This window comes from Bubalus kerabau, chromosome 13 (assembly GCF_029407905.1).
Source record: "Bubalus kerabau isolate K-KA32 ecotype Philippines breed swamp buffalo chromosome 13, PCC_UOA_SB_1v2, whole genome shotgun sequence".
In the NCBI taxonomy this organism is placed as follows: domain Eukaryota; kingdom Metazoa; phylum Chordata; class Mammalia; order Artiodactyla; family Bovidae; genus Bubalus; species Bubalus kerabau.
Genome location: NC_073636.1, coordinates 53,227,289 through 53,242,928, shown reverse-complemented (window position 1 = coordinate 53,242,928; position 15,640 = coordinate 53,227,289). Strand labels below are relative to the sequence as shown.

Genomic DNA, 15,640 nt, shown 5'->3' with positions numbered 1-15,640 from the left:
TAGCCATATTCATGTAAGACAAAACAGACTTTAAAACAAAGGCCACAAAGAAAGATCAAGAAGAACATTATATAATGACAAAAGGATTAATACAAGGAGAGAGTATTGCACTCATTAACATATTACACCCAATAGAGGAACACCTAAACACATAAAACAAATACTAACAGAGATGTAAAGGGAGAAATTGATGGGAATACAATAATAGTAGGAGACTTTAACATTCTCACTGATTTCAATGGACAGATATTTCAGACAGATCAATAAGGCAACAGAGATATACCTGTGGCAGATTCATGTTATTCATGTTGATATATGGCAAAACCAATACAATATTATAAAGTTAAAAAATAAAAAAAAGAAAAAACAATAATAAAAAATAAATAAATGACACAATAGAACAGTTAAACTTAATTGAGATCTTTAGGACATTACATCTAAGAAAACAGAACACACATCCTTTTCAAGTGTATATGAAACAGTCTCAAGAATAGACCACATACTAGGATACAAAATAAGTTTCAACAAATTTAAGATGATAGAAATATTTCAAGCATATTTTCTGACCACAATAACATGAAACTAGGAATCAACCACAGAAAGAAAAGCAAGAAACAAAAACAAAAATTACATGAGACTAAAAAACATGCTACTAAAAAACTAATAATTCAACAATGAAATCAAAGAGGAAATTGTAAAATGCCATAAGACAAATGAAAATGAAAGCACAATCATACAAAATATGGGATGTGACAAAAGCCATACTAAAAGGAAAGTTCATGGTGATACAGGCCTTCCTTAAAAAAATAAGAAAAATACAAAACAAGCAACCTAATCTACTACCTAAAAGAATTAAGAAAAGAATAACAAATAAAACTTAAAGTCACAGCAGAGGAAGGAAATAATAAAGATTAGAGAGAAATTAAAACAGACATTAAAATATAGAAAAAAATCAATAAAACCAAGAACTGGTCTTTTGAAAAGATAAATGATATCAACAAATCTCTGGCCAGGCTCACCAAGAAAAGAGAGGACCTAAATAAAGAAGAATTGAAAGAGGAAAAATAACAACCTATACTATAGATACACAAAATACCATAAGAGCCAACAAAAAATGGACAACCTAGAAGAAATGGACAGGTTTCTAGAAACATACAGCCTGTCAAAACTGAATCAAGAAGAAAGATAATTTGAACAGATCAATCACTAAATGTGAAGTAGAATGTGTAATTTTAAAACTCCCTACAGACAAAAGTCCAGGACCAGATGGCTTTACTGGGAATTCTACCAAATATACAAAGAAGAATTTTTATGACCCCTTCTCAAACTCTTCCAAAAGACAGAAGAGGGAGGAACTCTCCCAAAGTCAGTCTATGAAGCCACCATCACCCTGATAACAAAACTAGAAAAAGACACTACCAAAAAGGAAAAATAACAATCCAATATCTTTGATGAACATAGAGGCAAAAATCCTCAACAAAATATTAGCAAACTGAATCAAATAACATACAAAAAGGGTTATACACTATGATCAAGTTGGATTTATCCCAGGGTCACGAGAGTGGTTCAACATATGCAGATCAATCACTGTGATACACCACATCAAAAGAAAAGACAGAACCACATGATCATCTCAATAGATGCAAAGAAAGCATTTCACAAAATTCAACATTCATTCATGATAAAAAAAAAAGAAACTCTTGTCAAACTATGGGTAGAAAAAAAATATATCTGAACATAATAAAAGCTATTTATGAGAAACCTACAGCCAATACACCAAAGAAAAAAATCTGAAAGCCTTTCCATTAAATTCTGGAATAAGGATGCCCACTCTCACTACTTGTATTCAACATGGTATTGGAAGTCCTAGCCATAGCAATCAGAAAGGAAAAAGAAATAAAAGATATCCAAATTGGAAGGGAAGAAGTCAAATCATAATTATGTGCGGATGACAAGATACTCTATATAGAAGAGTCTAAAGACGCCACACAAAAACTACTGGAACTGATAAATGAACTCAGCAAGGTGGCAGGATACAAAATTATAATACAGAAATTGGTTGCATTTCTTCACACTAATAATGAAATATCAGAAAGAGAAATTAAAAACCAATCTCATTTAAAATCACACCAAAAGAAAATTCCTAGGTTTAGGAATAAACCTGACCAAGGATGTGAAAGACTTAAACACTGAGAACTATGAAACATTATGGAAATTGAAGATGATTCAAAGAAATGGAGAGATATTCCACGCTCTTGGACTGGAAGAAATTAATATTGTTTAAATGGCCACACTGCCCAAAGCAATCTACAGATTTAAAATAGACTGAGAATTGCCAAAGCAATCCTTCAGGAAAAAAGCAAAGCTGCAGAAATAACCCTCCCAGACTTCAGAAAATACTACAAAGCTATAGTTATCAAAACAGCATGGTATTGGCACCAAAACAGACGCATGGAACAGAATAGAGAGCCCAGAAATAAACTCATACACGTATGGTCAATTAATCTTCAAAAAATGAGGCAAGACTACACAGAGGAGAAAAAACAGTCTCTTCAGAAAGTGGTGTTGGGAAAGCTGGATACTCACATGTAAATCAATGAAGTAAGAACACTCCCTCACACTACACACAAAAATAAACTCAAAATGTCTTAAAGAGTTAAATATGAGACATGACACCATAACATTCCTAGAAGAGAACACAGGCAAAACATTTTCTGACATAAATCATACCAATGTTTTCTTCGGTCAGTTTTCCAAGGCAAAAGAAATAAAAGCAGAAGTAAACAAATGTGATCTAATCAAATGCAAAAGCTTCTGCACAACAAAGGAAACTATAAATAAAGTGAAAAGACAACGTATGAAATGGGAGAAAATATTTGCAAACAATGCACCCAACAAAGGATTAATTCCCAAAATATGCAAGCATCTCATACAGTTGAATATCAAAAACAAACAACCCAATCAAAAAATGGGCAAATGACCTAAACAAACATTTCTCCAATAAAACACACAGATGGCCAACAGGCATGTAAAGACATTCAACATCACTAATTATTACAGAAATGAAAATCAAAACTACAATGAGGTATATCACCTCACACCAATCAGAATGACCATCCTCAAAAAGTCTACAAACAATAAATGCTAGAGAGGGTGTGGAGAAAATGTAGAAATGTAAACTGGTGCAACCACTATGGACAATAGTATGGAGATTCCTTCAAAAATTAAAAATAGAGTTACAAATATGATGTAGCAATCCCACTCATGGCATATATCCAGAAAAGATGAAAACTCTAATTTGAAAAGATACATGCACCCCAATGTTCACAGCAGCACTATTTACAATAACCAAGACATAGAAGCAACATAAGTGTCCATCAACAGATGAGTGGATAAAGAAGATGTTGTATGCATACAATGAACTATTACTTAGCTATAAAAATAATGAAATAATACCATTTGCAGCAATATAGATGAACCTAGAGATTATCATACTAAGTGAAATAAGTCAGACAAAGAATAATATCATACAACATCACTTATATGTAGAATCTTTAAAAATGATGCAAATGAACACAACAGAAAGAGACTCACAGACAAAGAAAACAAGCTCACTGTTACCAAAGGGGAAAGGGGGGGAGGGATAAATTGGGAGTTTGAGATTAACAGATACACACTAAGCTAAGCTAAGCTAAGCTAAGTCACTTCAGTCGTGTCCGACTCTGTGCAACCCCATAGACAGCAGCCCACCAGGCTTCCCCGTCCCTGGGATTCTCCAAGCAAGAACACTGGAGTGGGTTGCCATTTCCTTAGGAAAACCACAAGGACCTGTTGCATAGCAAAGGAAAGTGAAAGTGAAGTCGCTCAGTCATGTCCAAACTCTTTGCGACCCCATGATCTGTAGCCTACCAGGCTCCTCCATCCATGGGATTTTCTGGGCAAGAATACTGGAATGGGTTGCCATTTCTTTCTCCAGGAGATCTTCCCCACCCAGGGATCAAACCTGGGTCTCCCACATTGTAGACAGATGTGTTTACCGTCTGAGCCACCAGGGAAGCATAGCAAAGGAACTGGAGTCAATATCTTCTATAACCTATAATTGAAAGGAATCTGGAAAAGAATATACATATACGTGCATGTGTGCTCAGTCACTTCAGTTGTGTCCAACTTTTTGCAACCCTATGGACTGTAGCCCTCCAGGCTCCTCTGTCTATGGGATTCTCCAGTCAAGAAATCTGGAGTGAGTTGCCATGCCCTCCTCCAGGGGACCTTCCCAACCCAGGAATTCTTTACCCACATCTCCTGCATCGCAGGCTGATTCTTTACCCACTGAGCCATCTGGGAAGCCTGTATATGTGTGCGTGTGTGTGTGTGTGTACATATACACATATACATAACTGAATCATGTTGCTGTACACAGGAAACTAATACAACATTGTAAATCAATGATGGAAAGTAAAAGTATTAATTTCTCAGTCATGTCTGACATTTTGCAGCCCCATGGACTGTAGCCCAACAGGTTCCTCTGTCCATGGAATTCTCCAGGCAAGAATACTTGAGTGGGTTGCCATTCCCTTCTCCAGAGGGTCTTCCTGAACCTGGGTCCCCTGCATTGCTGACAGACTCTTTACCAATGGAGCCATTTGGTAAGCCCAAATCAATGATACATCAATTTCAAAAAAGAGTGGGAACTGAAGTGATGATTGGTGATGGGAAGCTCCAAGAGGGTAGGTGAAGCTTGTGGACCAAGTGTCATAGGATGACTACTTAGGCTTATTTCACTGGGGAAACTCCAACTCAGTATTTTTAGATCTTTTAAAGTGGTCAGCCTTGTGAGAAGTGCTTCCTCCCAGCTGCCAGCATCATAGGTAGAAAGTGTGAGAAGAAGGTAGAGGTGTGATGGGCCAGCATCTCAACATCTAGTATGGAAACATCCCCTCAGTACCCTTAGCTTCACTGCAGGACTCTAGACCTCAAATGTGCATGCTATTGTATTCTATGCAACGAGTAAAGATTTCCTGGCACAGGGAAGGAGAAATCATTCAGTTCACAGAATGAGGGAGGGACCTGGCGCTGACTGCTTCATAAACAGATTTTCAACCAACTCTTACTTATTCCCATAAGCCCCATCTCCAACTCCAACCTCCATTTACAGAGGTGCCTGGAGCTGTCAGTTCTGGAGTCTTTGGGAAACTTCACAATGACTGTTGGGTTGGTTTCCTCCACCGCCTGGCTTTCTCTATTGCCAGGTAAGGGATAGGTTTTCTTTTTTTCAGATCTGCTAGTAAGTTGCCCCAGATAAGGCAATGGCAACCCACTCCAGTATTCTTGCCTGGAGAATCCCAGGGACAGAGGAACCTGTTGGGCTGCCATCTATGGGGTTGCACAGAGTTGGACACGACTGACGCGACTTAGCAGCAGCAGCAGTAAGTTGCCATTCTTCTTTCTGTTATTTAAAGTTTTGCTGCTGTGACCTTCAGCCTAGTTATCCCATCCTTGTGCATTTATGATTTTTGCATAGGAATTCCTTCCTGCCATTTTGGCGGGATTTCAGGAAATGACTGTATATATTCACTCTTAACATCTTTACCTGGAAGTCACCCCTCACACCTCTCTGTGAGAGGAGAATCTGGCTTTCTGAAGTTACTGGTCTGAGGACCATCCAGGCTGTGCTGGCCTGAACATAGAGCCAAAAGACTATCACTTTTAACTGTTTCATCATCTTCTTCTGTTTTCCTCTCCCTGAGAGCTTGAAGAATGCTTCAGGACAGGAAAGTGGGAAGTTAGGTGCAAGAGTATTTTAGATTTGAGATTTAATTTAAAAAAAAAAAAAAGAGCACTTAAGGACTCACAAAAAGAACATAATTTTCCCAGTAGAATTAAATTACTTTTTTTCTGTTTCCCAAGAAACTTATTGGTAATGGCCTCTCTCACTTCTAACACATTTTCTGTTTATGCACTTCTTAGGAATTATCCATTTCTACCATGTCCATAATTATTTTATGTACTTGTTTTCTCTTTCTTATAAACATTGAGTTTCCTTAAGGCTGGAGAGTGTGTCTTACTCATTTTTATCTCCCCCACCTTCCCAGACCTTCATTATCACTTTGCCAAGAGCAGGTGTTAATAAGCATTTTATAAATGACTGAGTTGTTCTTGGCCTCCTTGTGTGTGTGTGTTAGTCACTCTGACTCTTTGTGACCCCATGGACTTTAGCTGGCCAGGCTCCTCTGTACAAGGAATTGTCCAGGTAAGAATACTGGAGTGGGTTGCCATTTCCTTCTCCAGGGGATCTTCCCAACCCAGGGATCGAACCCAAGTCTCCCACATTGAAGGCAGATTCTTTATCATCTGAGCCACCAGGGAAGCCTACTTGGCGTCCTAAATCAACAGAAATTGATAAGAGGCCAGACAAATTCAGGCAAGGTTTCACTGGGGCCCCTGATGCAGCAGAGGGGAATGAGAACAAGTAACAGCTTCCTTTGCTTGCTCACTCCCCAAGGTGGGGGCGAGCTGGTACCTTACATGGGATGAGGGTAGGTGTCAGGCCAGAGGGGTGGTTTAAGTGGTCTGCCCACTGCTTTGGCAGTGTTGTGTTCACGGGTCATGTACAGTACCCTGCTTTTGCTCCCATCACTGTGCTTTTGCTCTGGATTCTTCAGAAGTAGCAGTTGGGTTTTTTTGGTCTTTCGTATTTTGTTGTTCATAATTAGCCCCAACTTTGCATGCATGCAGTTTTTTTAGTCCCTTATAATTTCTTTGCATTTTGCTGCTCAAGGAGATATTTGTCCAAGTTCTAGCACGGCAGCACAGGGTCCCGGGTCCCAGGTCCCAGCTTGTCTCAGAATGAGTGCGTGAATTAATTAAGGGATTCTGAACTATATAAGACCTGGTGGCAGGAGTGTGTCTAACTCAACCTTCCACGGTTTCTTTCCTGACACAAGATCTAGTATGTTCAGTGGCTGGCAAGAGAAGGAGAGGAATCTTAAACAGTGATGACTGGACCAGAGAGGCAAGAGCATGGCTACCTCCTTGTATTCCTGCTGTATTCCAGCTATACCTGTTCCTTTCCCAACAAACAGCACTTGCTTTTTGTTGCAGAAATAAGGAAATGGAAGAATTTCAGTGAGGCTGGAAAGTTAATTCACTGTGTAACACTATATTTAGAATATGGGCTCTAAACTCAGGCTACACAGGTTCAAATTTTGATTCCACCAATATTTAGATTTGTGACCCTAAGAAATGTGTGTCCTTTCCAAGCCTCAGTCTCTGCTTCTGAAAAATGAGGACAACACGTGCCAAATGATCTATAAGAAGCAGATTAGAGCAGTGGCACGCAATAAATGGTGGCTATTATAATTTCTCAAAAGATAAGAAAATATGGCTTTAAAATTCTCTATCATTGTTCGAAACTTCATGAGCCCTGGTCCTGCTGAATCCCAGGAACAACACATTTTAAACTTGGATCAACCATACCTTAGACACTTCCAGCTCATGTGACCTACAGTAATGATCCAGCCCCTGCAGGACGGATGAATGCTCAGTCTCTCGGATCTTTCTCCTCTTCCTGTTCCTCTCCAGGTCTGTCTGGGAGCCCTGGGGTGGGGGCTTACCCCAGGGAGTGCTCTGTTATAGAGAGATTTATCTGACCTGATAAGTCTTTACTGGTGACAGCTGATGTGTCCATGACCCCATCTGGCCTTCTGGGAATGAGGGTGGCTCCCAGGACTGGAGGCTGTGGTTCCAACCATGTGCCTCCAGTTAGAAGTTCTTGCTTTCTGCAGCTTCTGTCTCAGTCCTAGGCCACCTCAGTTCAATTAGCCCTTTTACTTAGCCTACTTGGTGCCCTTGGAGCTTCGGATATTCTCACTTATTATTGCTTCAAATATTTCTTCTGTTCCTTTTCCTCTTTCTGGTATTCCGACATTCCCATCGTGCATTTGTTACACCTTTTGTAATTGTCCCATAATTCTGAATATTCTGTTCTCTTCTTTTTTCACTTTTTTTTCTCTTTGTTATTCCGTTTGGGGAGTTTCCGTTGACATAACCTCAAGCTCACTGATTCTTTCCTCAGCTGTGTCTAGTCTACTATGAGCCCTCAAAGGCATTCTTCATTTCTGTTATAGTGTTTCTAACATTTCTTTTTGATTCTTTGTTAGTATTTCCATCCCTCTGCTTACGTTATCCATCTGTTCTTGCTTATTGTCTACTTTTTCCATTAGGACCCTTAGCATATTAATCTTAGTTATTTTAAATTCTCAGTCTTATAATTCCAAAATCCTTGTCGTATCAAACATCTGGTTATGATGTTTGCTCTCTCAAAAACTGTGTTTTCACCTTTTAGTATGCTGTAAAATTTTTTGTTGAAAGTTGGACTGGTTAAAAAGAATTCTGGTAAAATACACCTTTATTAATATAAATAAAGCTGAGGGGGTGGGGAGGTATTCTATTATCCTTTGATTAGGTCTCACTCTTTTAGGAAGCCTGCATTTCTGGGTTGTGACCTTCACAAGCACTTCTCAGTCTCTCCCCCACCCCTTTAGTCAGGATGGCTAGGGTGGGCTGGAGTTGGGTATTTCCCTTGCCCCAGATCAGTTAGGTTCTTATCCAGTAGGTTAGCATCTAATGATGGAGAAGGCAATGGCAACCCACTCCAGTACTCTTGCCTGGAAAATCCCATGGACAGAGGTGCCTGGTAGGCTGCAGTCCATGGGGTCGCTAAGAGTCGGACACGACTGAGCAGCTTCACTTCACTAGCATCTAATGAAACAGTTTCTCTTACAGACAAGCCTTGTTAAGGATGAAAAGCTAGGGTATGTTTCATAATGGTTCCTTTTCCTCTCCCTTTGCCTGAAACTTGAGAGGTTTTTTCTCCATTATTCACTGTGAGAACCTAGTGGGCTCCTAGAGGTAAAACTCACAAAAGCACATGGTCCTCTCTGTGACTGAGCCTCTTGGAGTTTGTAGCTCTCAATCTTATCCACACTGAGCCTCCAGCAATTCATCAATCACAGTTTAGGTTTTTCTATTCCTGGATAGGTTGCCATGGTTTCTACTGGTGGGTTTCTGTTCCAGTAAATTGGCATTCTCTGTATCTGCTTGTCTGTTCCTCAAACTCGAAGGGGCAGCAGTTTTCCCTGTAACTTCATTTCTCTGATGGATCTAAGTAGAGTTGTTGATTTTTGGTTGCTTACTTTTTCTAAGGACATCATGAGCACTGCAAAGCTCCTCACATGCCATACAGGAGCCAGAAGACCTCCTCCATGGGCCCTTTCGGCATCTCTACTTCCTGAGATATGTGGGAACATCTGGATTCCTACCTGATATATAAAACACGGTTGTTTCAGGCGTGCCTCTCAGGCATCCTCTTTCTGCAACTGCTGTTTTCAGCAGAAAATGAGTTTATTAAAAGTACAAGGAGGACCCACAGAATCATCAGAAGTACTCAGCTTCCAGGAGTGATGTCTGGAACCTCACAACTAGCCTCACAAAAAGAAACAACAGTTGCTACTGATGCTCCCACCTCCCCACCCTGCCAATAGCACCTTTGGGGCAGGAACTCATCTTGGCAGTGTCTGGAAAAGCACAATCACCACAGAAGCTGGTCCCTGCCACCACCCATGCCAATAAACACAGGTTGTGTGAGGAGTCAGTCTCATCAAATCACACACTTCCGAGCTAGAGTCTGGGTGTAATTTGATGCATATGGGTCTCAGGCTGGCATCCTAGCTGCCAAGGAGGGTGGGTTTTCAGTTTTTTGTGTCCTGCCTTTGGATACTGGGACTCAAGCCTGGAAATTCACAAAACACATCAAGGGCATTCAAAAGGGGCTCAGCAGCTACACCAGGTTATATCACATGAAGCAAAAAACCTTTTTCAGTTTTTCATGAAAATTATCAAACATGCAGTAAAGTTAAAAGAATTGTTTATTAAGTACTGTATACCATCCCCTAGATTCTCCTTTAACATTTTACTATATTTGTTTTAGCACACATCTGCCCATCCATATCATTTTTTGGTGATACACTTCTCTCTAAACACTTCAGCATGCCTGCTGCTAAGTCGTTTCAGTCATGTCCGACTCTGTGCGACCCCATAGACAGCAGCCCAACAGGCTCCTCCGTCCCTGGGATTCTCCAGGCAAGAACACTGGAGTGGGTTGCCATTTCCTTCTCCAATGCATGAAAGTGAAGTGAAAGTGAAGTCGCTCAGTCGTGTCCGACTCTGTGCGACCCCATGGACTTCAGCCTACCAGGCTCTTCCGTCCATGGGATTTTCCAGGCAAGAGTACTGGAGTGGGGTGCCATTGCCTTCTCCTTCAGCATGCCTATCATTAACTAAAGCTTGAAATTTGCTTACAGATTTTTTCTTGGATATTAAGTTTACATACAACAAAATATATAAATCCTAAGTGTACATTTATTGAAGTTTAACAAACACCTGAGACTCCCAATCAACTATCTCAATCAACCCATCACAGCAGAAAATTCCTTCCTGACCCTTCCAAGTCAACCGCTATCAACAACTCACCCCGAAGGCAACCACCATTCTGATCTTTTCCCATCAAAGGTTAGTTGGCAAAACCCTTTTTAATTTTGGCTTTTCCTTCAAAGTAGGAGCTACCAATACTTCCCCACCTGCCCTCCTGCTGCTCTGGAAACTTGGTCCAGAGAAGTGAAGTCAGGTGGATAAATCTGTCTGCTTCGTCTCATTTGACCCCCCTTCCTCCTCTCACAATCAGCAGATGTTGGTTTCTTTCCCTTCCTGGATGGAAAGAACTTCCTTAAGTGGTACATCCAGAGATCTCTGGCCTTGGCTTATAGTAACCTTGAGGGTAAAATCCATTATGTCTGGTTTTTCTTAATGCAAATTTAGGGTTAATTAAGCCTTTTTCCAGCAAAGCCAGAAGACCACTGTCTTGTGAGGGACAAAACAAACAGAAAACAGAACTCAATCAGGCAGCCAATGCTGAGCAGTAGCCCACTGTTCTCATCCTCCTCCATCTTTGGCTTCAGTGGATGAGGAATTCCAGGCAACATAATTTATAGGAAATACAGTTCAAAATACTTCAAAACACTGTCCCCATTACAGAATGAGTGAATCAACATGAACCAAGGGGAGAAGCTAAAATCAGTTGCTATCTAGACATTGATAGAAAAACTGCAGCAACCACTGATATCTCTGGAGACTTCACAGTGATTTGCCCTTTGGTGGGAATGAAGAAGTATTTGTCAAACTAATTTGGAAGGAGTGAATGAATGAAAAATTAATCATGAGTGGATCATGAGCACCCAAAGCAAGAACACAGTGAGCTCTGAATACCTTCATAGCAGCTTCTAGGTCCTGATGATGATAGAGTAAAGGAACAAAGTAGATAATTAAATAGTTAATGCCACTAGGGGATTGTAAGTAGAAAAAAATGTGGGTGACCCCTGTAAGTTACTGATTACTCAAGAAAGCAGGTTTACTTAACCACAAAACCTAGCAGGCTTGTTTAGCAACAAAACCATGCAACAGAAGCTTGAGACATATTGTAAAACAATAAAATAATGGTGGCCTGAGACCCACATCCTGCCCAGTGAGTTCAAGGACTTAATAATCCCTGGACATGCTCTCTGCATGCATAAAATAATAATTTATTAAAAAGGTGATATTTCAAAATAAAAGATGCTCGTTGTACTGAGACCTGAAATAATTTTCCCATAGAGCCGTGACAGTCCTGGCTTGACCATGTAGGGACAAAAAAGCTCCTCTGCCTAACCTGGAGGAGGAGCCGATGTTAGAAGCATGACATCTACTCAAGGATCAGGAAGAAAGTGGTTTTTTTCCCCCTCCCCACTTTTCCTTTGACTATAAAACTGTACCCCACTAAGTTGTCGGGGTAAGGCATCCTCTCACCCGCCCACGTGTAAGCCTCAGTTCAGTTCAGTCGCTCAGTCCTGTCCAACTCTTTGCGACCCCATGAATCGCAGCATGCCAGGCCTCCCTGTCCATCACCAACTCCCGGAATTCACTCAGACTCACGTCCATCGAGTCAGTGACGCCATCCAGCCATCTCATCCTCTGTCATCCCCTTTTCCTCCTGCCCCCAATCCCTCCCAGCATCAGAGTCTTTTCCAATGAGTCAACTCTTCGCATGAGGTGGCCAAAGTACTGGAGGTTCAACTTCAGCATCATTCCTTCCAAAGAAATCCCAGGGCTGATCTCCTTCAGAATGGACTGGTTGGATCTCCTTGCAGTCCAAGGGACTCTCAAGAGTCTTCTCCAACACCACAGTTCAAAAGCATCAACTCTTCAGTGCTCAGCCTTCTTCACAGTCCAACTCTCACATCCATACATGACCACTGGAAAAACCATAGCCTTGACTAGACGAACCTTTGTTGGCAAAGTAATGTCTCTGCTTTTGAATACGCTATCTAGGTTGGACATAACTTTCCTTCCAAGGAGTAAGCGTCTTTTAATTTCATGGTTGCAGTCACCATCTGCAGTGATTTTGGAGCCCAAAAAATAAAGTCTGACACTGTTTCCACTGTTTCCCCATCTATTTGCCATGAAGTGATGGGACCGGATGCCATGATCTTCGTTTTCTGAATGTTGAGCTTTAAGCCAACTTTTTCACTCTCCACTTTCACTTTCATCAAGAGGCTTTTTAGTTCCTCTTCACTTTCTGCCATAAGGGTGGTGTCATCTGCATATCTGAGGTTATTGATATTTCTCCCGGCAATCTTGATTCCAGCTTGTGCTTCTTCCAGTCCAGCGTTTCTCATGATGCACTCTGCATAGAAGTTAAGTAAGCAGGGTGGCAATATACAGCCTTGACGTACTCCTTTTCCTATTTGGAACCAGTCTGTTGTTCCATGTCCAGTTCTAACTGTTGCTTCCTTACCTGCATACAGGTTTCTCAAGAGGCAGGTCAGGTGGTCTGGTATTCCCATCTCTTTCAGAATTTTCCACAGTTTCTTGTGATCCACACAGTCAAAGGCTTTGGCATAGTCAGTAAAGCAGAAATAGATGTTTTTCTGGAACTCTCTTGCTTTTTCGATGATCCAGCAGATGTTGGCAATCTGATCTCTGGTTCCTCTGCCTTTTCTAAAACCAGCTTGAACATCAGGAAGTTCACAATTCACATATTGCTGAAGTCTGGTTTGGAGAATTTGGAGCATTACTTTACTAGCATGTGAGATGAGTGCAATTGTGCGATAGTTTGAACATTCTTTGGCATTGCCTTTCTTTGAGATTGGAATGAAAACTGACCTTTTCCAGTCCTGTGGCCACTGCTGAGTTTTCCACATTTGCTGGCATATTGAGTGCAACACTTTCACGAAATCATCTTTCAGGATTTGAAAGAGCTCAACTGGAATTCCATCACCTCCACTAGCTTTGTTCGTAGTGATGCTTTCTAAGGTCCACTTGACTTCACATTCCAGGATGTCTGGCTCTAGGTGAGTGATCACACCATCGTGATTATCTTGGTCATGAAGATCTTTTTTGTATAGTTCTTGTGTGTATTCTTGCCACCTCTTCTTAATATCTTCTGCTTCTGTTAGGTTCATACCATTTCTGTCCTTTATCAAGCCCATTTTTGCATGAAATGTTCCCTTGGTATCTCTAATTTTCTTGAAGAGATTTCTAGTCTTTCTCATTCTGTTGTTTTCTTCTATTTCTTTGCATTGATCGCTGAGGAAGGCTTTCTTATCTCTCTTGCTATTCTTTGGAACTCTGCATTCAGATGCTTATATCTCTCCTTTGCTTTTCGCTTCTCTTCTTTTCACAGCCATTTGTAAGGCCTCCCCAGACAGCCATTTTGCTTTTTTGCATTTCTTTTCTATGGGGATGGTCTTGATCCCTGTCTCCTGTACAATGTCACGAACCTCATTCCATAGATCATCAGGCACTCTATCTATCAGATCTAGGCCCTTAAATCTATTTCTCACTTCCACTGTATAATCATAAGGGATTTGATTTAGGTCACACCTGAATGGTCTAGTGGTTTTCCCTACTTTCTTCAATTTCAGTCTGAATTTGGTGATAAGGAGTTCATGATCTGAGCCACAGTCAGCTCCTGGTCTTGTTTTTGCTGACTGTATAGAGTTTCTGCATCTTTGGCTGCAAAGAATATAATCAATCTGATTTCAGTGTTGACCATCTGGTGATGTCCATGTGTAGAGTCTTCTCTTGTGTTGTTGGAAGAGGGTGCTTGTTATGACCAGTGCATTTTCTTGGCAAAACTCTATTAGTCTTTGCCCTGCTTCATTCTGTATTCCAAGGCCAAATTTGCCTATTACCCCAGGTGTTTCTTGACTTCCTACTTTTGCATTCCAGTCCCTTATAATGAAAAGGACATCTTTTTTGGGTGTTAGTTCTAAAAGGTCTTGGAGGTCTTCATAGAACCGTTCAACTTCAGCTTCTTCAGCATTACTGGCTGGGGCATAGACTTGGATTACTGTGATATTGAATGGTTTGCCTTGGAAACGAACAGAGATCATTCTGTCATTTTTGAGATTGCATCCAAGTACTGCATTTCGGACTCTTTTGTTGACCATGATGGCTACTCTATTTCTTCTGAGGGATTCCTGCCCGCAGTAGTAGATATAATGGTCATCTGAGTTAAATTCACCCATTCCAGTCCATTTCAGTTCGCTGATTCCTAGAATGTCGACATTCACTCTTGCCATCTCCTGTTTGACTACTTCCAATTTACCTTGATTCATGGACCTAACATTCCAGGTTCCTATGCAATATTGCTCCTTACAGCATCGGACCTTGCTTCTATCACCAGTCACATCCACAGCTGGGTATTGTTTTTGCTTTGGCTCCATCCCTTTGTTCTTTCTGGAGTTACTTCTCCACTGATCTCCAGTAGCATATTGGGCACCTACTGACCTGGGGAGTTCCTCTTTCAGTGTCCTATCATTTTGCCTTTTCATACTGTTCATGGGGTTCTCAAGGCAAGAATACTGAAGTGGTTTGCCATTCCCTTCTCCAGTGGACCACATTCTGTCAGATCTCTCCACCATGACCTGCCCATCTTGGGTTGCCCCATGGGCATGGCTTAGTTTCATTGAGTTAGACAAGGCTGTGGTCCTAGTGTGATTAGATTGACTAGTTTTCTGTGAGTATGGTTTCCGTGTGTTTGCCCTCTGATGCCCTCTTGCAACACCTACCGTCTTACTTGGGTTTCTCTTACAAGTGCCCTATTCTAACAAATTACTCTTTGCCTCTTGCTGAATTCTTTCTTCACTGGAACATAAAGGACTGGAGTTCCTTGGAGCCCTTGAAACACCACCTAGTGGTTTCAGTGATCTTAGACAGAAGTACAGATGGATAAACAAGGTAATACCTGAACACTGAGGGCCAGATGAGGCCACCTCTAACCTCCTGGCTTGCCCTGCAGCTGCTGGTCCACACACAGCAGGCAGTAACAAGGTCTCCTGAAGATAGTAGAAGAGAAACTTGCTTTCTTACTGGGCAAGAACTTCCCTCTCACAGTCTGAACTCTGTCTACATCACCATAGTTATTGCTTTCAGGATGAGGTGATGCAGCAATGAGTTAGAGCTTCACAGTCTTAGCTGTCCAGTGAGTTCACCCAGTGTTGGGAGGGGAACAGAATCATCTTCCATTTTACAGGCTGGGTTGGCA

General features: G+C 41.1%; 1 long non-coding RNA gene across 1 annotated transcript in view; it reads right to left on the bottom strand.

The window, feature by feature from the left end:
- Positions 1-15,640, bottom strand: part of LOC129624993 (uncharacterized) — a 45,296-nt gene that overhangs the window by 20,372 nt on the left and 9,284 nt on the right. Inside the window, exon 3 of the long non-coding RNA XR_008701217.1 lies at positions 3,910-4,110. This is a non-coding gene — a long non-coding RNA (uncharacterized LOC129624993). The remainder of the gene's footprint in view (positions 1-3,909; positions 4,111-15,640) is intronic.